The sequence below is a fragment of the Pararge aegeria genome, chromosome 25 (assembly GCF_905163445.1).
Source record: "Pararge aegeria chromosome 25, ilParAegt1.1, whole genome shotgun sequence".
In the NCBI taxonomy this organism is placed as follows: domain Eukaryota; kingdom Metazoa; phylum Arthropoda; class Insecta; order Lepidoptera; family Nymphalidae; genus Pararge; species Pararge aegeria.
The window spans coordinates 991,681-1,016,067 of NC_053204.1; the positions used below are offsets into that span (position 1 = coordinate 991,681).

Consider the following 24,387-nt stretch of genomic DNA (forward strand, 5'->3'; position numbering starts at 1 on the left):
TCCTACATGAATTGTAAAAAAAATCGTAATAAACGCGCACGAAGAACGGGTCAACAGCTGGTAAAAAAAAACTTTGAAGAACGTTGCAAAAACGACCAAGAATTTAGGAATTCCTCTCAACCAAATAACCTAGCTAAGTTAACATAGCTAAGCGTGCAGGCGGTGCATTCGGTCAGCGGCAAACGCAACAACCAGTCGGAATACGGACCTTCAAAGGCAGCCGGCGTCCTTGACTCAATTACGAAAATGTTGAAACCATTTAATTTTCTAACTGGCGAAGATAAAGGTAGGAACACATAGAACGCGCTAACGCACCAGGACTGTAAAGGTAAGCCCAAACCGCGGCATTCAAGATTGCGTCCCGCGAACGACCCAAGTGTGTCTATTACCGGCTTCTTCTAAGTGACAAAGTTAATAAAAACGAATAGACTTTAATTTTTGAAGTGAAATATTCGTTAGATGCTTAATTTTCGGTGAACAAAAATCATAGAAATCACATCACAAGCGTGCGTTCGAGAAAGCCGTGTGAGAAAGGGCGGCCTGATAACTGGCAGTGATCTCTTTCAAGCCACTACGATAGGTAAGGAGAACAAAAAGTTGCACTGATGGTCGGTGAAAAACCAAACCGTTTTTAAATTAATTAATTTTAAACTTACATAATTAATATAGAAATAAATATCTTAATCATAAATATTGAGATTATATATAGGTTCTTAAACATAATAATGTACTACATGTTTATAGTATTCGTAAAAATCGACAAAAAATCCTATAATATCTATAACCATTATAATTTAGTCACAAAAAACAATTTGTTCAATTAAGTCTTGTTAGCGCTAGGGGGTGAAAGTGGTTTTTTAAGGATTAGTGATAGGAACTAACAGTGGCGTGCAAAGGGCGTGCACCAAGCGGTCAGATAATATAAAATGAACATAATGTCCAGTACGAATTAAAAAAACTTAAAAATATGCTTTGTAAGAGTTATAAAAAGCATACCCTTAAGTTTTTTTTAAGTCGTATTGGAGATTTTCTTAATTTTATCTCATATGCATACCCTGTGGATACCCTCTATGCACGCCGCTGGGAACCAACATAGGTCTAGTTAATATTGCTACAAAGAAAAGATTATGTGCTGAGATAAGATGATATTATTTTAGTTATTTTCAGCAAACATCACGTCGCTATTCACGCGTTTAGTGCAGGTCCTGATCAGCCGCTGCGGTAACGCGTTCAGTGTGTAACGGCTTTCTTAATAATTGTTTATACTCTAAGCAGCCTAGCTGTTTACGCCTTCTTAGGGCTTTTAATAATAATTATTAACTTTTTTGCCCTCATACCAGATTCGTAAAGGCGCATGGCTGTGATCTTATTTGAGCATACATTTAAAGATCAGACACATTCTTATGAGTTGAACACATTGGAGTTTAATTCAAGTTTTTTTGAAGCAACGACCAAACGGACGGACGGACGGACCAAGCAGATGGCTCACCAGATGATAAGTGGAAAATCATCGCCTATAACAGAGCAACACTTCACAGAGGTCATCATGCTAGGAACACGTCCCACAACATGCCGCCCTGTGTCCATCAACGTGAGAGAGACGTACCTTCCCCTTCCTTCCCCCCACCCTTCAGACCGAAACACAGCAATACTGAAAAAGCACGGTGGCAGTAGTTCCCTGGAGGAGCTCTGTCACAAAAAACACCTCTACGAGTATTGGGAAAGACACGCATTTGATTTGACCCAACAAGCGTAACGCAAAGTACCTGTGATAAGACGAGTGTGGACATTGTAACCATAAGTTGTCAAATAAAAACGTTTACATCGCACCTGCTGCATCATCAGTGAAACCTTAACTGTGCACTTCAAAGTAAATTCTCGCACAAATTAAAGGGTTTCGTGGAAGTATGTCAGGTACACTTACATTGGCTGAAATTGTTTACTGAGTTTTCTCGAAAGACGCTTCTGTTAGATTTTTTGTAACCCTTGAACTTTGGGATGCAGATATAATATGTAGACTTGGTAAAGGGGCGGGGGTAGCACCACCGCATATGACATAACTGCAAAGCATTCATCTAGGGAACATAGAATGGAAGGTTTGCGGTTATCATCTTCATCATCATCAACCCATTAAGTACCCGCCCACTGCAAAGCACGGGTCTCCACACACCTTTGAGACCATTTCCTCACGACGATTTCTTCACCATTTAATCAAGTAATATTATAATTGATTTAAACGCAAATAACTCAGAAAAGTTAGAGGTATGTGCTGGGATTCGAACACGGCCCATCGAAAGTGAACTCGAAGTCCTACGCTTTCTATCACCGCTCTCACAATGATAAGCGATGAACTAAAATATGACGAGAACCTAGTTTCAAATCCAGAGTCGGTAATTCTCAGTACCAGGGCGGCACAGACATTTTCAGTCCAGAAAACGCATAATAATAATCATTTAATTCAGACGTTTCCATCCATAGATTGTTAGTATATTAGTAACAATTTTTCCTTAACCACTAAGTTAGTATTGATTAGTTTAAATAATAAAAAAAAAAAAACAACTTTACACTCGCCCGATTGCTACTCTCACACAGTGGCACAGTATAGGGCACTCGAATCTGGCAGCAAATACCTTTAGAATGCCGTTGTCGCCGGTACGTAAACGCTGTAGGAGAGAGGTTGCTTTTTTACGCATTATGGCAAAAAAGGCATAAACCCTTCGGTCCCGATTATTGTCACTAAAGTGCCATATAAAATCATGATGCTTTGATCTATGAAGGAAAGCTGTGTCCAGTATTAAGAGATTACCGATGGAAAATTGGTTATATTATTAGTGCTTTTTAAGTATTAATTGAAGTACCAAGCTGGTGGCCTCATGCTAAGTCGAAAGCCATCTGCCTATAAACAGTAAAACACTTCGCAGGGCATGAATAAGAAACGCGCCCCGAAACGTGCCGCACTGAGTCCAGAGCCGTAGGCCATTGTGCCTGTTATTAAACCGGCAACCACGCATTTAAGACCACAGCGATGCTGATTAGCGGCAGAAATAAACATGACGGCAGTACTTCCCCTGACGAGAGCTGTCGAAGAAAGCTGTACTACTACTCAAAACATGTTACACTAGAAAAAGTGTTATATATATATAACGATACTAGCTGTCGCCCGCGACTTCGTCTGCGTTTGATTTTGATTTTGATGTGGCGTTCAATTTAGTTGTAGTTCTAAAAAAAAATTAAAGCATTCAGTATCGCTAAGCCTTAAATGAGGGGTTTGCTGCTGTCCGCTGAGGAGTTCTGTCATCTATCTCAAACCACATTCATATCTACACAAAGTTTGGGCAAAATTATAGCCTCTATAGTACAAAAATAATTATTTAAATCGGTTATAATTTGTCGGAGTTATGGTGTAAAATCGTCAAAAACTTTCATCCCCTCTCCCAAAGGAACCGAGCTTAATGTCGGGATAAAAAGTATCCTACATTACTTCTAACACTTCCAAGAATATGTGTACAAAGTTTCATGAGGATCAGTTAAGAAGTTTTTGCGTGAAAGCGTCGTAACAAACAAACTTACATTCACATTTATAGTATTAGTAGGGATAGGGATATATATACGTTTGAATCATTCAGTTCAACATATAGCGCTGCGAGAAGAAGCAGCTGGCAATAAGATTGCCAATGATCTCAAACACATTCGACGCGAAATTGTGTAAAAGAAACATCAAATCCGTGTCGCATATAAATGCTGTCGCGATTTGGTAACATACTGGAAACAGGGCCGTGCAGATATCTAGCTGATACTAGCGAATCTGTCACGATTTGTCTTGAAAGGCATATAAATAATAATATGTATGTTACATAAAAATAATTTATGACGGAATCCTTCTCCTTTAAAATGTACATAAAAGAGTCCACGACATTAGTGATCGATGCCACGACATCATATATCCATCTTTTAACCTAAGTTACCTAGTTATTATATATTACACTTTTGACACAGAGTGAAAGAATATCATACAGCATCGTCGTATAAGTCGTGGATGCTATGAAATTCCTAATGTACACTATGCTTGCAGTGCACCTAATCATGCCTAATGGAATTGTCAATTAATCTGACCTTACAAACTGTTAAATACCTGTATTAACTATTCCACATAATGGGGAAGCTCAAACAGAAATTACATTTATGACTTGCGAGTGACCTAGAGTTTTAAACTAAACGAAGTAATCAGTCAATCTGCCAAGCTCTCGTTTACAATGGTCCAAATATTTGCATGAGCGAGGTCAGATGAGCTTTGTAGCTAAACTTATATTATAAATGCGAAAATGTGTTTGTTTGTCCTTTCTTCACGCCCTAAGTCATCATGAGTTTTGGCATAGAGTTAGTTGAAAGGCCGAAGAGTAATGTAGACTACTTTATGCAATAAAGTGCAATATATTATACTACATCAAATAAATAATCATTTAAAGGAAATTGTATAAAGTTTTACAATATAACCTATCAGTTGAAATCTAGGAGATGTCTCTGAAAAAGTTCAAAGTTTGTATTAAACGTAAGCTTATAGAAACGTCCTATAACGATAACGTAACGATAAAAATGCTTGACGAAAATAAAACAGATTAATTACCAGTTAAATAACCTAAGTAACTAAATATCGCAAACCAAATAAGTAATAAATCCATTTATTAACTAGAAATGTGACGATGTGTAGTGAGCATAAAAATCTAGGTCCAATCACAATAATATCGTCCACCAATAAATCGATCGCATTAAATAGATATGGCTTGCGTAAGATCAGTGGGTTCGAGACCGGTTTGGCACGAGCATACAAATATTCCATCGTATTATAGCTCTTACGATTAAGGCGATAAGGGTCAAGGATATAATTAATATTATGCGGTATTATGTACCGTTTCGAGATATGAGATATTTATTTGCTGGGTATGTGACTAGCGTAATTTTATCGAAACACGATAAATATTTTACCGTTTAACTTGAGCGATGCAGTGTGCTTTTATTACTTCTATGAAATATAAACCCCCTTCACTAACCAATAACGACAAAGCAGAATAAGACTGTGTTTTTTTTTGTCAATAAAGTTTTTTTTATATATCATACCTCCCTGTTGGACGTCTGTTGAAATAACAGATGTCCAACAGGATGGTCCGAGCGTTAAACGCTTTACGAGCGTCACGTTTCAAGACTCGCGGGCCGCGGCACTATGATTTGTATAAAGCTGTATTGTTCTAAAAACATCGCGTCCAGTACCCTTATGGTGAGTTTTCATATCTCGATAGCGCTCATGGTATTTTAGCGTAATCTCCGAGTGTATAAAACCTTATCTTTTTCGTTTCAAAGCTTAAAATCGTCCATACTTCAAAAGCTTCTGGAATAAAGACTAGTAAAGAATTTCCATTTTACTTGAAGACTGAAATACTCAAGTGAAGTGGGATAATTTTAGTATATTGGCTGTGTACCCATCTAGAGCACGTAGTTTTAGAATAAGAGTTCATACAATGCTACAGTTCGTTGATGCTACAGCATTCTTGAAGGACTAGAGGCAATCGCTACAACAATTTACGCTAAATCGTTTTGTGCACAAATCTTTAAGCCGACAGGTCTTTTAGACTGAAGTCAATTTAGAGATTGGTGTAATTAACAGTACTAGAGAGCTCTTATAATTGCCTCGATTGTCGCGTGTTTAGAAGTTCAACTACGGATAACGAGGTATTTTGAGTTCGAAGATGAGGTATTTTGGTGCTAGTTAGTGGACAAAATTCAAATTCAAATTTAAAAAATTCTTCATTCATGTAGGCCTATCACAGGCACTTATGAAGCGTTCATACATATATGTGTACATAATTGTAAAGGGATGGTGATAACTTCGTTCGCCATCTGAAACCTGAAGCTGCCAGGGTTTCAAACGCGCCCTGGTCTAATAAGAGCCAACAACATACTTAGCCGGGTATTTTTTTTGTTATAACCATCTCACAGCAATTCACACCCAAGCTTTTTTGTCCTTTAAGTAATCCTTCACATTATAATAGGATTTTTCTGTTCCGACTCGATATGTATCAATGTTTGCGACAAGTGCAGAAGTGCCCTCATGCTAGGGATGCAGACAAGTGTGCGCGCGAATTATGAACGCGTTCGCAATAAAATTTAACAACTGCAACTAATTACGAACTTGGACTAAACTGTAAAGTGTTAAAGTTATGTGGAACTCGAGAAAATATACGGGACTGTTATGATTTACGGCGTAGTTTCTATTGTACCGTCGTATGTGATAGCATAGTGGTTAGGGTTTCGGCCTCCTTTTCGGGAAAAACAAGTTCGATCCCCGGCACGCATCTCCAGCACTCACGCCATTGAGGACATTATTGAGATCCCTTAGGTATGCAGATTTCCTGACGATGCTTTCCTACACCGTTTAAAGCAAGTTATTCCTTTCTCATACAGCCGCTTCCAGACACCTTTTTAAGGTCATCTGTCCAGTCCTTGAGGTCGTCCCACACTGCGCGTACCGATATGTGGTCTCCACTATAGAACACGTCTGCCCCAACGACAGACATGACCAGCCCACTGCCACTTCAACATGCTTATCTTTTAAGCTTGGTTCTCCTACGGATTTCGTCGTTGCGAATTTTATCCTGAAGAGAGACTCCCAACATAGCTCGCTCCACAGCGCGTTGCGCGACTTTAAATTTGTGGATCAGGTCGACTGCCAGTGTCCACGTCTCCGCTCCATATGGCATTACTATTAAGTGATATTTAAAGTACTTGAATTAAAATAAATATTATTTATTTGTATTCTATTCTAAAGAATTTCCATTTGTGATTCGCAACTAGGCCATACAACACTTATCTATGCATTTTATACGTGTTACAAAAGACCCTATGGATGACTTCACTCTTTCTTAGGAGTTAAGTGAGCGCTTATCACGAACCGGAAACCTTGTAAATCAAACTGCAAGTGAAGATATCAAAAGTAAAAATAAGCACGCAATATGTCGTGACGCAACGCTTTGGTGAACTTGGTAAGTTACGAAAGAGATGTATCAAGTTAATATTATATCGCTATATCCAATACCTCTGGCGTTGTGCCTTGATGAATGACGGAATTGAACAACCGCTGAAGGACTTTAAGTATCGGTTTTCCACCCGCTCCAGGCATGGCACAGGAGCGTGGTGGTTCTGTTCTTAAAAAAAGGTGATAATACCTTGCTGAAGAACTACAGACCTATCTCGTTGTTGAGCCATGTCTACAAGTTGTTCTCGAGAGTCATTACGAATCGTCTCGCGAATAGGTTCGACGACTTCCAGCCTCCCGAACAAGCCGGTTTCCGAAAGGGCTTTAGTACCATAGACCACATACATACGCTGCGGCAAGTTATACAGAAGACTCAAGAGTATAACCGGCCACTTTGCTTAGCGTTTGTGGACTATGAGAAAGCCTTTGATTCGGTGGAAACCTGGGCTGTGTTAAGGTCACTCCAGAGATGCCGAATTGACTACCGGTACATCGAAGTTTTGAAGTGTTTGTACAAAAACGCCACTATGTCAGTCCGTATACAGGACCAGACTACGAAACCGATCCAACTGCAGCGAGGAGTGCGACAGGGAGATGTTATCTCCCCGAAGCTGTTTACCGCTGCGTTGGAGGACGTTTTTAAGCTTCTGGATTGGAACGGGCTTGGCATCAACATTAACGGCGAGTACATCACTCAACTTCGGTTTGCCGACGATGTAGTCATAATGGCAGAGACTCTGGAAGACCTTAATGCGATGCTTAATGACCTCAGCAAAGTTTCTCAACAGGTGGGCCTTCGTATGAACATGAGCAAGACGAAAATTATGTCCAACGCTCATGTTCCGCTCCACCCAATAATTATTGGGAGCTCTGCACTCGAAATTGTAGACGAGTATATATACCTAGGACACACGATCCAGTTAGGTAGGTCCAATTTCGAGAAAGAGGTAAACCGCCGAATCCAACTCGGATGGGCAGCGTTCGGGAAACTTCGTGACATCTTCTCATCCAAAATCCCCCAGTGCCTGAAGACTAAAGTCTTCGAACAGTGCGTGTTGCCAGTGATGACTTACGGATCAGAGACATGGTCGCTAACTATGGGCCTCATAAGAAGGCTCAGAGTCACTCAGCGGGCGATGGAGAGAGCTATGTTAGGAGTATCTCTACGTGATCAAATCAGAAATGAGGAGATCCGTAGAAGAACTAGAGTTACCGACATAGCTCAGCGAGTTGCGAAGCTGAAGTGGCAATGGGCGGGGCACATAGCTCGGAGAACCGATGGACGTTGGGGTCTTAAGGTGCTGGAATGGCGACCCCGCACCGGTAAACGCAGCGTAGGTCGGCCCCAAACGAGGTGGACAGATGACATCAGGCGAGTAGCTGGGAGCCGTTGGAGGCAAGCGGCCCAGGACCGTGCATTGTGGAACTCCCTACAAAAGACCTATGTCCAGCAGTGGACGTCCATTGGTTGAGATGATGATGATGATGATGATATCCAATACTAGCATAATGTTTGCTACCAGACATTGGTAAGTTTTTTTTAATTTCTAGTGGGATGGGAGCAGTGACCTTCTCCCTTTAGACCTGGAACTCCCTTCAAAAGTCCACTGGTTGGCAACGATGGTGAAAATGAATTGCATTCATATTGTGAGCTTCCATTTTTCACTTCTGGATTCCATTTAATTCCATCATCATCATAACAACCCATTACCGGCCCAATACAGGTCGCGAGTCTCCTCGCACAATGAGAAGGTGTTAGGGCCGTAGTTCACCACGCTGGCCCGCCCAGTGAGGATTGGTGGACTCCACTCACCTTTGAGAACATTATGGAGAACTCTCGGTCATGAAGGTTTCCTCACGATGTTTCAATTCAACGTTAAAGCATGAGATATTTAATTTACTAAAATTATTTTATAGTAATTAAACAAAAATCTCACTTTTCAAATTCCGGTAATACAAAGTACTTGACAAAAAACGTTTCAAAACAGCTTAATTCGTTAAGAAGAATACAATAGACCTGACATTAGCATAAGTAGTTATAAAAACTTGTAAATGGTACTTATTCAAATCTATTTAAGTAGTTTTTTAATGTAATTACCTCCAGAATATGAAAAGTGAGAGTACAAAAAAAATAGTTTACCGGTAACGAAAAAAATGGCGTACAAAAGATATATTACGCAACAAAATATGAATGAACGTAAAATTTGTGCATGTGTTTAAACATCTTACACCTATTCTAATTAACTTTGGATAAGACGCACAGTGAGAACTTATAGTAATGTTTTTGATTACCACAACCATGTCGTTTTTGACATCTCCCTGGCGCAACTGTAACCGTGTATAAGACCCCGGCAGTTATATTTAAGGAATTAATACCTTCTGAATTTTCTCTGGTCACTATTGTAAACACTACACGGCTAACATAAATCAGAAGCAGGAGGATTTCGGTTTATAATCATCTGCATCACCTCTTTCGACAATTATGAAACAATATCTTAAAACTGAAGGTATTCAGAAAACTATTAAATGGATCACCTACTCTCAAAGTCACATCTTAAATATGAATTGTATTTAATAATTACCAATTACCACTTACCAATGTTGTGAAAAATAAATATTAAATCTTCAAAGATAGGTCGATTAGACCGCGACCTAGGTACCTATATATAATATACTTGATTCAGCGGTGACGGTTCGCTAAAAAACGTTAATACGAACGTCCTTGGCTAGAATCCAATGTATATGAAAATTATTAAATATAACCATCGCTCCCGATATATAACTGTCACAGACCATGGCTTGAAACTACTCTGCTGCTGTTATTATTATTAATTACATTCAGCTCCTGCTTGTCGCGCTGTCGGGAATTTTGCAAAGCCTTTTTTTTTTGTATTCCACTGTCTGCAACCTTACCTAGTGATAATTGATGATGCAGTCTAAGGTAACGTTAACGTGCTAACCTGCTACACTGGAAGTGCGACTGTTATATCAAACCCCTAATCGATTTCTACGCGGCATCGGGCCGGACGCTAAATCCCCTTGTCTTTATCGTTAGGGTGGTATCCAGCCACCGACACAAACTACCACTAGACCCAAAGTCTGTGTTTCGGTGTATTTACAGGCAAATAAGGCTGCACACCTGCGCCTCAGGTTGAAGGATTGGCCCGTATATTGTAACAATAAAAAAAATCTAGAGCAGTGAATAATTCACATACTGTTACTGCTCCAACAGTCTCTTAACTGTCGAATGGCAATAGTGGTCGAACTAAACAGTTATAGCGTCAGCTCTTTTGTTGATTTAAACTCCTCAATTGGACTACTCTCCATAACGCGGCATGTCTTTGTTGCGTAAGCTTATGGTTTTGGTCACTGGAATCTACAGATTCTACTTTTTGAATATCCAGCGATCCTATAAAACGGTTTCTTGTTGCTGCACTCGAGGCAGCATTCAGGCGGCTTACAAAATAAGAAAGAATGGACGTGTGCCCAAGTGGCTGCTGGGTCTTACCGTCCACTGACTTAACTGATGTTTGACTGAACTCCAGACGTTCACATTAGTTCTGAGCTACTTCTGCGGCAAAGGCCAGGAAGAGGAGTCAGTATGAATGAATGAATACACTTTTATTGTAAACCAAAGACAAAATTCGTTACAGAGATATAAACATAGATCAAGAGCGTACAATCAGTAAATGATGTATAGATTACGGCGGGTACGATTATAGATTTTGTGCACGTTTGTGCAAACTTTGGTCTTATAATGCTCCGAACATTTGAATGACGCGAATGTTCAATTCATTAAGCGCCACCTCTTCAAACTACGGCCAACTTCCTAACTAGCTCCAAATCTTAGATTTATTCAAAATCATTTACGACGGTGTAGGCAGCCTAGTTTACCTGCTAGCGTATCTATATTTTAGGAGACCCTAAAATATAGATACGCTAGCAGATACCTACGTAATGTCAACTCGGAACTTACGCAGAAATATAATATTATATAGACTCCAGAAAGCTACGTCTTTAAAAAAAAAATGTCATGATCAGTACAGAAGCTGCCATACCCATATACGTATGAAAAAAATTGTGAGCTCGTCAGTGCTCTGTTACGTATGTTAAGTTAAAATTACGAATGTTCCTGTAAACCACAAATTTGATATTTTTTCCAAATTAAAAGTAGCCTTTCTTAGTCCGTCCTTACAACTAACTCTATGCCATAAATCAAATATATTAGAAGGCTAGTTAGGGCGCGAAGAAAGGGCAGTAAAAACAAAGATACTTTCGCATTTACAATATTACCTAGTTAGGGTGGCACTGACTTTAACGAGAGGAAGTTAACGCTCGCTGGCCATGCACATGTTCGGGAGTTTTGTTTTTAATAAAACTCAGGAAATCATGTCGGAAACACGTTTAATACGCATTTTTATTACGTTTTAGATGTTTATTGTGAACATTCGGGCTGACTCGGCAAGCTTGCGGTGTCGCCATAAAACTTTTACCTTCATCTCGCATTCTAAGTCATCGGTATTATAAAGAGTTACGACGTTTTTCATAACCTAGTTACCAAATAATGATCTTTACATATCTTTATTTTAATACCACAGGAAGATCGCCTGTGTTCTACATTCAATGAAGGGAAAGGTTTAAAGATTAAACCCATCATAGTGCTCCGATGGGGGCTCGTGCGCTTTAAAGACCATATTATAAAAAGTTTGTAAAATAGCGGGGAGCGAAAGCTGTCCGAAATAAATTATTTGCTCCTATGTTCGTACTGACTTCTTATTGATGAGGAACAGATGTATATATATATATATATATATAACATATTTTAAAATTGAAGATAGATTTACCGGGAAATGAATCCTAGGGCCATCACCAAGATGTAAGTTATAATATACATAGCTCAAAATTCTAATCTAAATATGTTTTATCCATGTAGACCTGTCACTTATGAAGCGTACATACAATACAATATGTTAACACTAATGTTTAGTGATGGTGATAACTACATTCGTTAGCTTAACACTAAAGCTAGGAGGGTTCCAAACGCGCCCAACAAAATTATCTGGGGTTTTCTGTTACCACCATCTCACTATATCATTTATTAAATTTTAATTCGGATTTAAGGCAGCAAACGAAAAGACATAGAAGCAATTGTATTGTGTGTGTATTGTCGTAGTATATAAAAAAAAACAAAAACATTTTTTTTTGTGGTAGTGGCTTATGAAGTGTGTCCCGCATGCGTTTAGTTCTAGCTAAATCAACTGCCGGCCAACCACAGCTCGTCCCTTGATGCATGACATACAGTAGAAGAAATCATCTTTTTTGCGATTCAATTCATGGTGCGTGTCAATGGTGCCATTTCGTATGTCAATTTGTTGGAAAACCATGTTTTTTCGATCGCTGATTTTAGGCCTATCAAACCCGCTGAGAACTTAAAGTGCGACCAAACAAATGGCAGATCGTTAACATATTTTTAGATTAGTTTAGGGTAGGTTATTTCAGTACTTGAGGGGTAATCAACATATTTGTTTTTAAATTTTACATAAGAATTGAATTATATAATATTTTATAATTTACGCAAGACTAAAAGGTTGCTTACCCCTTCACTAGGCGAACAACCTGTCAATTGTTTGTTTACAATTGGTCCGCGGATAAATTGGCCGTAGTATAGCTCTAGTAGCAAGCTAATGTGCGGCCAGCAGATATCATCAACATTGTCGACAACGCACGTGAGTCAGTTAGCGATGTAAACTGACGTGTTCGCGAACGTTTAACGGCGCAAACAACAAAGGCTGTCAGTGCATTAAAGTTAACTGCGGAATCACGAGCGCTTCGCGATTCGATTTGCGTTGTTCGCTTTCAGTTTTGAATGCGATCAAACGCTGCTTGTTTTCTCAAAAGTGTTTCATTAGTCTGTAAATCAGGTCTGGACACTAAATTACGCCTAAATATATTTGGAATTAGCTGTTATCCGCAAATCAATCTGTGTACTTTTAAAATCTCACGGGTGGTAGAAAGTGTAATAAATCTGTTTGTACGACAAATTTCGTCAAAATCTTTTAATAAATCTTTGCATATGTTTAGCTAAAAAAATGAACTTACACATTTGCAACATTAGTATTGACTGTCTTCTGTAAGGAGCTGCAAATACCACGGGGTCTTATGCCGCTTGGGTCCAGCCACTCTCTACAATTCGTTTGGTTTTATCTGTCCACCTCGTCAAGGACTCGCCGCTTTTTTTGTGTGAGGTCGCCATTCTAGCACCTCGGGGCTCGGAAGTCCGGTCCCCGAGCTATGTGCTCCATCTAATGCCACTTTAGCTTTGCGACTCGTTGAGTTTTACACTAACTCTGGTTCTGATATAAGAAGTAATGAGGAGTTCCGTATCATCCGATGAGTGACTTCGTGTGAAATATCGATTTGGAGATTGCTGTCTTCTTAAGCTCGTATTGATAAGCCTCCATTCAAAAGTAATAAGCTGTTACAGTAATTTTATAAAGTGGGTCCATTTATAAAGCTTCTGATAACTATAAATTTATATTGGCAAATATTTAATTAAAAAATATTTTTCAAGGAACAGTTAAAATTATATTTGATTAACAGCCAAAGTTCATGACTTTGAGTTTGTGGGTATTTCGATATAAATACGACTGCATTATCAATACACTGCAGTCCTACATGGACTCGAACGGTGGTCAAAGCACATGTTTTTTTTTTACTTTTAATTCTATATTCCAAGTTTTCATGGATATAAATTTCAAAGTGACTTGAGACTTGAAAGTTTCATGCAATACTTCTTCCTCCGTTTAAGTCCTTCAAAAGGATAGCATTAAAAAAATCCATTCTTTTTTTACACTTTAAGGATGCTCAAAATTCTCCCAAAATTTTCTTTTCATAATTATATATATAATAAATGTACAAGTGATTGAATGACAAAAGTTTTCACTTTGCTACGTGCCACAATTAACGCGGGTAAAACCGCGGTAATACGTAACAACTTAGCTGCTGGGTACACAAAATGGCGAGCAAATATTAGCACTAAAACGCCCTGCGCCGTTCAGCGAGTGTCAGATTTCATACATCGCGGTATTCGCGTGAGGTGAGACTGCGTGAACTACAGACCTAAGGATTTTAGCAAGTTGACTAAATTAGAAAAAAACAATAAGCGTCACTTCTCACATCCAAATTATTACGGGTTGCTTCTAGCCAGTAAGCTACTATGAGATAACAAAACGAGCGATAACAAAAAAAAAATTACCCGGCTACGTTTGTTGTGGGCTCTTTTTAGACCAGGGCGCGTTTGGAACCCTCGTAGCTTTAGGTTTAAGTTTGCGAACGAAGTTATCACCATCCCCTTACAATTATGTAAACATCCTACTAATATTAGATCTGTGTAGATCTGATGAATGTGGTTGGAGATAGAGAACAGAACTCCTCAGCGGACAGCAAACCCCTCATCTAAGGTTTAGTGGTACTAAACACTTATAATTTTTTTAGAACTACAACTAAATTGAATGCCACATCAAAACATTGATTTAGTTACGAAGCGGTGATAGCCTACTGGTTAGGATCTCTGCTTCATTGCCGAGTTCGAATACCAGCACGTACCACTAACTTTGAGTTATGTGCGTTTTAAGCAATTAAATTAACACTTGCTTCAACTGTGAAAGGAAACATCGTGAGGAAACCTGCACGCCTGAGAGTTCTCCATAATGTTCTCAAATGGATCCAAAACGTAGAGGCTTATCGAGAATCTAAATGAAGGTAAGTGCATCTTCTGGGTCATTTATCCTAGGGTACATCAAAAATCGCATTGAACGATCATTTATTTAATCATACCATATACATCGTACCCACAACCACCAAAAAAGTTTATGCGAGCGATCTATATGGGTATCATTGCGTGAAAACCATGAACGGTCCGATAAACCTGTAACACAAAGTGCCATAAATTATATCATACTATATGTAATTGGCTGGGAGATACTCAAGCTCCTGAAGGCGTGCATTCCGAAAAACCGCGCAAGTACCTTTACATTTGTATTGTGGAAGGCTAACATGCCATTGCTAGTTACTACTACGGTATGTCTCGTGGAGACCGATTAGAGGTAAGGGTAATAAGTTATGGTGATAACAAAAAAAAAACTGGCTAAGTTTTTCGTGGGCTTTCAAACCAGGGCGCGTTTGGAACCCCCGTAGCTTTGGTTTTAAGTTAACGAATGCAGTTATCACTATCACCTAACATTAGTGTTAACATGTTAAATGTATGAACGCTTCATAAGTGCCTGTGATATTGTTGAATTTGAATTTGAAATAACCTAACCTAACAATTCACCCTGCTACCATCGTAGTCTACATAGTCACTTACCATTAGATGAGATTGCAGTCATGGGCTAACTTGCAGTGGAATTTAAAGATTTGCTAGTATGCAAGCAGTATTGTTATAAGACTACATCAGACACTGAAAACCACTTTAATGCACAAATGAAATGTACCAAGTCCATACAGTCCATGGTCCTAACAGTCCATACATAATAATAGTACCTAGTGGGCACATAGTGTGAACTGGGCGTGAAGGGCATTCGTACGGAAGTGGTGGTTTCTCTAAGGCTACCGCCACACTACGCCTAACAATATTAGTGATATGTACCTACCTAATTAACGTTTTCCTCTTTGGTCTAGTTGGTTTTAGTCTTTGATGTGTTCGCCTGCTGGTCTAAAGGGCATGTTTTCGATTCCCAGGTTTAGCTAAAAATTACAGAGGACTAGCTGTTGCCCGCGTTCCTTGTCAGCTTTTATTACTAATTTCGCAAATCCTGTGGGAACCAGTCGTTTTCCTCAAATAAAAAATACACTATGTTACTCTCCTTCCTTTCAACTAACTCTTTATCCAAAATCAAGTAGGACCAAAAAGACAAAAATACAGACACACTTTCTCATTTATAACATTAGTTAAGATTAGGGTTTCATGTCAAGAAATAGAGGGCCTTGGAGCATATAATCCATTGGTCTTAGTAAATATCACAATCATTTAATAGTCCTCATTCTCTCCTGTGAGAATGGAGGTCATCTGCAGTGTGTGTTTTAAGTAATTAAAATATCATTTGCACTGGTTAAGGAAAACATTGTAAGAAAACCTGCATGCCTGTGAGTTCTACATAATGTTCTCAAATGTGTGTGGAGTTCACCAATCCGCACTGGGCCAGCCCAGTGGAATAAGAGTTGATTTAAGAATATATAAAGCATCCAAGTATGCTACACTGATTAAACAATTTGAAGATGCTCTTATACCTGTATGACGAGTATTGGTAGTCACTAGTGACTACAAGTATCATAAAGAAGAAAATAATCAAATTGATACTTGTCCTGCAATTAGACTTGCCGAATAACTTCCCTCAGTAGATGACTTTAAAAGATATTACAGAGTTCCAGATTGTCAAGCAAATCTCACACCAAATAAGGATAAAACATAAGGTTTATAATAATTTTACAAAAGCATGTATAATTATGACATTTTTAAATGTCATATCCTACAAACATCTTAATTGTGAACCTCAATTTAAGTAAACGTTGCATGTGTGTGTTAGAGATAAGGAAATGTTCAATTAAGTATCAACTGTGATTAAGGGCAAAGAAATTAACTATGCAAATTAATACCAACTTGAAATTGTGTAAGCAAGAATAATGGGCATGACAGCTTTAGGTTTAATAATGCTCAAGATTTAAGTAAGAAATATTTTAAAGTAAGTTATAAGTAGCTTTATTTGCATGTTCATGTTAATTTGCATCAAACATGTTACAAATAGTGTTACAGCACTGAGTACGGACTCAAAACCACTGGCTGGAATATCAATGCGCCACATTTTTGACTCGCTGTTCCCAATGGTTTCATCCACATGCAATGGTGGTACTTTGGAATGGTGGTGGAAAATATGTGTCTAAATTACACACTATAAAGGGATTTTTGAACCTTTTAATTTCCATATTATTTCGGACTAAATTCATTGATTCTACCAATTCTGATGTAGAATGGAAATTTAAAAAAAAAAGTGATATCGTGGTTTTGATAGTGTTGAAAAAAAAAGTGAAAAAGTGACATTGTATCTCTTGCAATAGCAGGAGATACTCCTCCATCACCAGCATCATCAGCTTTACTTTTAGATCTACAAAGACAAACTAGTAAAACCAATACTTTAATAGTAAGAACATAGTATTTATGTATGAGGAAACATTTAGTCAGAGCAAGTAGAAAGCAGCTTGATTCTTCAGTAGTTGCTATTTGAGACATTAATCAAATTAATGCAATAAAGTAAAACCTTTGCTAATTGAAAAATAAAGTTTTTTTTAATCCTATCACATGTTAACCCAACTGCTGGTAAGAAGCAGTCTAGGAGGGTAATAGACTATAATACTAAAACTGTACCCCTTATCTAAGTTATGAAGGTTAAACTGTTTCTTATTATATATAAGCATGTTCAAATATACTTGTGTCTTATTATATCAGACACAATAAAAAAAAGTTAAATTAATTTCTGCTTAATATCTTCTTTATTGAGTATAGTTAAAATTCATTTATTTCAAGTAGGCCCAGTTTATCAGCACTTTTGAAAACAACAAGTCAGTCTGTTTGTAGAGACTCTACCACCGGGTCGGAAGGCAGATTCCACTGAGAAGAGCCGGCAAGAAACTCAGCAGATTGTTCTTTTCCGACATCATTGTATAGTTTAACAATCTTTAGAATTTTTCTGTTCATCAAAAGAATATAATAGAAGGTCTGGTGTGGAGTATAAAGATTTATGAAAATTAAGCTTAATTTGCTACACTGCCGGTGGACCGCAGCAGTTGAAATTAAAAGAGAAGTTGCACATACGAAAACTGGAAATTTTTGATCGTTTTTATCGATTAAAATCAGCTCACTAAAACCCATTAGAAAGGGCCTAGCTAGATGATTATTGAAGGAATTTTGTCAGTCATTATCACAATATGACAGTCATTATTTAAGATTATTTTAATGTGCCAACCAAAATAGGAGCAGCCTGGTGGAACTAAGCTCTATATCTTTCTCTCTTTTGCCTGGTGGTAATGATAAGTGTATTAACAGAAAAATTACAATTATAAACATTTATATTGTTAAATAAACAAGCTTAATTTGGTACCTTGGATGGTATTTCTCAAAGTAACTTGCATCTTACCATTTACACAATAGCGTGGATTTTGAAAGGACATTTTGAAGCTTCCGTTTTGATGATCTATTTAGTAGTATTGCGATGTAATGATTTAATGAAAATTCAATCTTTGAGTGTTAGTATATATTAAAAGATTTCTTCTTTAAAGTATTGGAACTAGCCCAATATCAACCTGTAAGGCTTCTGCAACATACTAAAGTAGCTGTTTCAGTAGACAGTATGCTTCCATTTCCAGAAGGTGAGAGTGACTAATAAGGGGAAAATGGCCCTGTGAAGAGCTATTATAATTATTGTCGCATGATCTTATTTATTTCCTTCTTAAAAAAAAAATTAAATCACATTTGGGCAAGCATACATTTATACAGACATGGCACAGTGTAGAACCAGACCAATTATGATTTTTGTCGCATATACCTAATTAGCTAATTTACTTTCTGAATAGAAACAGCAGTTATGGCCAAATGGGCAAGCCTTCAGCTTCCCTTTTGGGCAGACCATTATCAACCCCCAATAGCACTTCTTAACTTTTGAGACTGATGTGTGTATAAAAAATTACAATATTTCAGGTGTACACTTTAAAAAAAAGTTTAACCTCTGTTAAAAGTAAACATGGTCTTGCCGCTGGAATGTGGCAGCGATCGCCTTTGGCGGAGTCGTTTTGAAAAAATTTGTATTGTAAATAAAGGGTAAAGAGTCCTAAAATACATTAATATGATGTCACTGTAATGCTGCGACGTCCTACGCGGCTTATGTCACGCTTAATCTTTGAGGGTCGGTCTATAATTGCCTCCGAATGACCCTCGACCTAACCACCGATCTATGATTCTAATATTTCGTAATAGGCCACCAAAACAATAATACTCGACACACTTTCCATAACGTAAAGGAGTGACACAACTTTACATATCGCGCTATCGCTGTACCTAACGTTTTCTCACTCGCACTTGTTGAAAAACACAAAAACGTGCGAGACAAAAACTATGTGTCAAAAGTTTTGAAAATTATTTACACGCATCAAGTCGTCAAATATTAATTAATAATTAGTTTTTAACTTATCTTTACACAATGAATGAAACTGATAATTACGATACTAACCGTGGCCAAGTAAACATATATCCAAAACGGACTGCAAAATGATGATCTCCGTGAAAACAAGACACAAAACACTCACAAAAACTGCTCTATTTTCACGTTATCACAATGTTAACACATAGGTGAAGGCAACATGCACTAGCACAGGACACTGCGGGGATCACGACACTTGCACTTTAATGTTTATTTACAGTTATTACCGTTTCAGAAAAAGCATAATTCACGGGACGTCTGTCGCAGTCCAACGAGTTTCAGCCATTTTGTATTTTTCTAAGATTGACAATTTGACAGCAAAATGACATTTACCACAGGTAAACTCAAGAAGCAGTATGCTCTGTTAAATCTAATATGAGTTTATCTAGAAGATTCTGATTAAGTATTAAATTCCCAGAGTGTCAGCTTCGTGGTTATTAGTTACAACCGCATCTGGGAAATATATTTTAAATATTCTTTCTTAGTAATGCAACTACGACTAGGTTGCTAAACTTATTTAAATGTTTTAATTTAAATTATGCTTTTAGTGAACCTACTAGAATCACAGCAACCTCAGCATCGTGTTTAGATAATATTTTTCTCAACTGTGATATCTTAGGTAAATCGATAATAACCAACTTAAGATCAGATCATTGTGGCCAACAAATTACTGTTTTGAATAATATAAACAAAGATAAACATATCGTCAAGTGTAGGCCGATAACTAAGAGCAAATTGACGCGATTCAAAGGTGAAATATCATCCAAAATTCCTGCCCTTGTCTTTAAGAACGGTCATCCTGACAGCATTTATGGTACGCTCTTTAATATCATAGAAAATGAATTTAACAAAATATTCAATTTCAAACATATAGATTTCAATAAAAAAATAAAGTTTAGCGATTGGGCAACTATTGGCATATACAAAAGTAGAGATAATTTGTATGAGCTCTATAGTGAAAAACAATATAACCATACTCCAGCTTTCCTACAACACGTAAAAATGTACTCTAAAACGTTTAAGAACGTTTGCTTTCATGCTAAGTCGCTATACTTTAAGGATCAAATCATAAAATCGGATAACAAAGTACAAACAACCTGGAAAATTGTTAATAATGAAACTGGGAAAGCTAAATCTCGCAACGTAAACTTTGAATTAATTATTAATGATAATAAAGTTACCGCTGACAGTGAGGTTGCAAGTACCTTTGAAAACTTTTTTCAGAGTGTTCCTATTTTGTTGACTGATTCACTTAATTCTTCACCTACTGCAGCTCAGAGTTTATTGAGGAACAACGTTAATGAGTGCAACGTTTTATTTAATTTTAAACATATATCTGCATATGATATAATAAAGAATTTTAAGTTGTTGAAACAGAAAAAAACCGGTGATTTATGGGGTATGTCTGTAATGGTAATATCTAACATTATAGACGTTATTGCCCCTTACTTAGCCATACTTTTTAATGAATGTGTTGATAGAGGTACTTTTCCAAATTTAATGAAACATAGTAAACTTATACCTCTATTTAAATCTGGCAATAAAAACGACATTAACAATTACAGACCCATTTCAATCTTACCAGCTCTTAGTAAGGTCTTTGAAAAAATTATATTAAATCAACTTTTGAATCACTTCAATGTAAATAACTTACTACATCCGGAGCAGTACGGTTTTACTAAAGGTCGTAGCACCACGGATGCAGGCGCTAAACTTTTAAAACATGTGTACGATGCCTGGGAACGTTCGCAGAATGCCATTGGTGTTTTTTGTGATCTATCCAAAGCATTCGATTGTGTCGATCATAAAACCTTGCTTCTTAAACTAGCCCATTATGGTATCAAAAACGTTGCACTAAATTTGGTTGCCTCTTATCTCAGTGACAGAACCCAAAGGGTTTGCATAAAAGACATTAAGTCGCAGGGGTCGGCTACGTCAATGGGTGTCCCACAGGGTTCAATCTTGGGTCCCTTTCTATTTTTGGTGTATATAAATGATCTACCACACCATGTCAGTGAAACCTGTGACATTGTACTGTTTGCTGATGATACATCTCTAATTTTTAAAACTGATAGAGGTAGAGACAACTCTGACGATGTAAGCCGTGCTATGTAGCATGTGTCGCACTGGTTTACTGTCAATAATTTACTTTTAAATGCAAAAAAAACTAAGTGTGTGGAATTTATTTTACCAAATGTAAAGAAAGTTAATAAAAATATAATAATAAATGGAGAATCACTAAAAATGGAAGATTCCACAGTTTTTCTGGGCATGACCTTGGATTGTAAGCTTCAGTGGGGTACCCATATAGATACACTAGCAGGTAAACTAAGCTCGGCTGCCTACGCCGTCAGGAAAATTAGACAGATTACTGACGTAGAAACAGCAAGACTTGTTTACTTCGCGTACTTTCATAGTGTGATGTCTTACGGGATCTTATTATGGGGCAAAGCTGCTGATATTGAAACTATATTCATATTGCAGAAAAGAGCTGTACGGTCAATATATAAACTTAAATCACGTGAATCCCTCCGTGAAAAATTTAAAGAAATTGGTATACTTACGGTAGCCTCACAATACATTTATAACAATATAGTATTTGTAAGACAACATATTAGTCTTTATAAACAAAAAGTGGATATAAACAGTCGACTTACAAGAAATGGTCATAAATTAGTGACATCTGCATATCGTCTGCGAAAGGTGCAGAAGTCATTTGTGGGATTGAGTATACGCTTTTATAATATGATTCCTAAGGTAATTTTGGACCTACCAATCCATAAGTTTAAAGAATGTGTTAAAACACATTTATTACAGCGAGGTTATTATACAATTGATGAGTTTCTTAATGACAAGGTTGCTTGGAAGCATCCGGCTCCGCTTTCATCTCTCACAAGATAGAAAAATGAATGTTAAAATATAAAATGTAAATTTTTGATGTTGGAAAAGAGCAACTGCTGAGTTTCTTGCCGGCTTCTTCTCGGTAGAATCTGCCTTCCGAACCGGTGGTAGAGTCACTACACACGGACAGACTTGACGTTTCAAAAGTGCTTGTATTAGGCCTACTTGAAATAAATGAATTTTGAATTTTTGAATTTTGAATTCAGAAAAGTCAGAACACCGAGTAGAAGAACACAAAAATAGTATAGCTTAACACAGTTCTATTTACTGTCAATAATCTGCAGACCGTAGTTTTGTAATCAAAAATTGCGCGGTGATTTTAAATTTTAAAAGTGTTCATCAAACATTTGAACCGGGTTCACACAAGAATGTTTTCAATTAAAAGAAACTTTATATTGCTGCAACTCCTACCTACAGTAAGGCAATTAGACCAAAAACTTTTACAAGCAGTTTACCAGTCAGAAGACATGCATCATGGATAGCGATTTTTATTTATTTTTGTACCTACAGGTGAAAATACAAATAACATACAGTAGTGAAAATTCATGGGAAGTCGAAACATTTCTAAAGCAAGGTCTTTCTTTCTAGGATATTTGCTGTAAGTGCGTCTAGGTATTTTTTTTTTCTAAAATTACTGCATCTTTCTTGATACATATTGCAAATAAATAATCTTACTAAAAGCTAGGTTTTTAACCTGGAAAAATACTGATTCATGCGATGTTTTTGTAAATTTGATTATCTGTTCTAGGACCATCATCAGAATTCCCTCTCAACTTTGACAAAGTATTGGGCTATGCTAGAAATGTATGCAGTAAATTTCTTGGAAAAATGTTGGCAAAGAAACGTTTTCTTGGCTTTGACGCAAATAAATGGTATTGGTGAATAGAATTAATAAAAATAATACTATGAAAACCAAGATTTTATTAGATTTCTTTAGAAAGAATAATAATTCGATTTCTTTTAAACTTATTAACACATCTTAGTTTTGACAGTTACATTTTAATATAACTTGCAGTATGTACCTACAATAATTATTTTTTACAAAATGATATTGAGTCTAACTAAAATAGTACATTACTATTTTTTTGCTGTTACTTTCAATTTGCATCTTATAAAAGCAATCTGGATAAAAACTGTGTCTTGAATCAATAAAACTGAAGACCAGTAGGGCTACGGGCAACCTACCAATAGTTGGCGTCAGAATAGATTGTAGCCGGTCGACGTGAGACCAGGGACCAGACGAACTTGAGCCGCAAAGAAGAAGGACTACCAAGCAATTGTCTGTGCCTGTGTGGGTTTTTATATATACCAATGATGTTGGAGAAAAACTTTCCAATACATGCTGTAGTTCTATAAATAAATTTCACAAAACATTTCCAGTTAACTTCATATATTATTCCACAAAATCAGTGCTCCATTTACATGATACAGGTTTTACTATTCATAATGATAACAGATGTAGATCAAATCGCATCTGTATCCTGGTTACAGTTCAGTGACCTACTTTGGGAAACCGAGGGTGTTGTCTGTGCAATTATGGACGAAGTCATCAAGACAAGAAACTACCGGAAACACATTATGAAAAATGGCACTCTAGACATATGTCGAGCGTGTCATCGTCCTGGGGAGTCCCTCAAGCATATAGTTTCCCGGTGTTCTCATCTTGCTAATGGCGAATACTTGCACAGACATAATCAAGTAGCCAGGATATTTCATCAACAACTTGCTCTTCGGTTTGGCCTTATCGATTTTGAGATGCCTTACTATAGGTACGACCCGGCGTCAGTTCTTGAAAATAGCAGTGCATTGCTCTACTGGGATTGAACGATTATCACTGACAGGTATATTACAGCTAATAGACCAGATATAGCGCTAGTCGATCGATCAGTGCGCCGTGCAATAATTGTTGACATTACTGTTCCACATGACGATAATCTGGTGAAAGCTGAAAAGGAAAAAGTATCTAAATACTTGGACCTTCCTCACGAGATTACCGCCATGTGCAATGTTGAGTCGACCGTTGTTGTTCCGATCGTCGTTTCGGTCAATGGTCTTCTCGCGAAAAGCTTCGACCAACATCTTAAGAAGCTTTCGCTTGGTTGTTGGATCAAGGGACGGAAACAGTAGTTACAGAAGGCAGTAGTCCTTGAAATGGAAGATTTTTTTTATAAATTTTTAATAGTGTTTTTTATTTTATTTTTAAGCATTGTT

The 24,387-nt window shown here is 37.4% G+C and overlaps 1 protein-coding gene across 1 annotated transcript in view; it reads right to left on the minus strand.

The window, feature by feature from the left end:
- The window catches only part of LOC120634831, a 212,750-nt gene extending 193,205 nt beyond the window's left edge, over positions 1 to 19,545 (minus strand). The window contains exon 1 of the mRNA XM_039905658.1: positions 19,306 to 19,545. The gene's annotated coding sequence lies outside the window, so the exon portion shown is untranslated. The remainder of the gene's footprint in view (positions 1 to 19,305) is intronic.
- Positions 19,546 to 24,387: the final 4,842 nt, after the last annotated feature.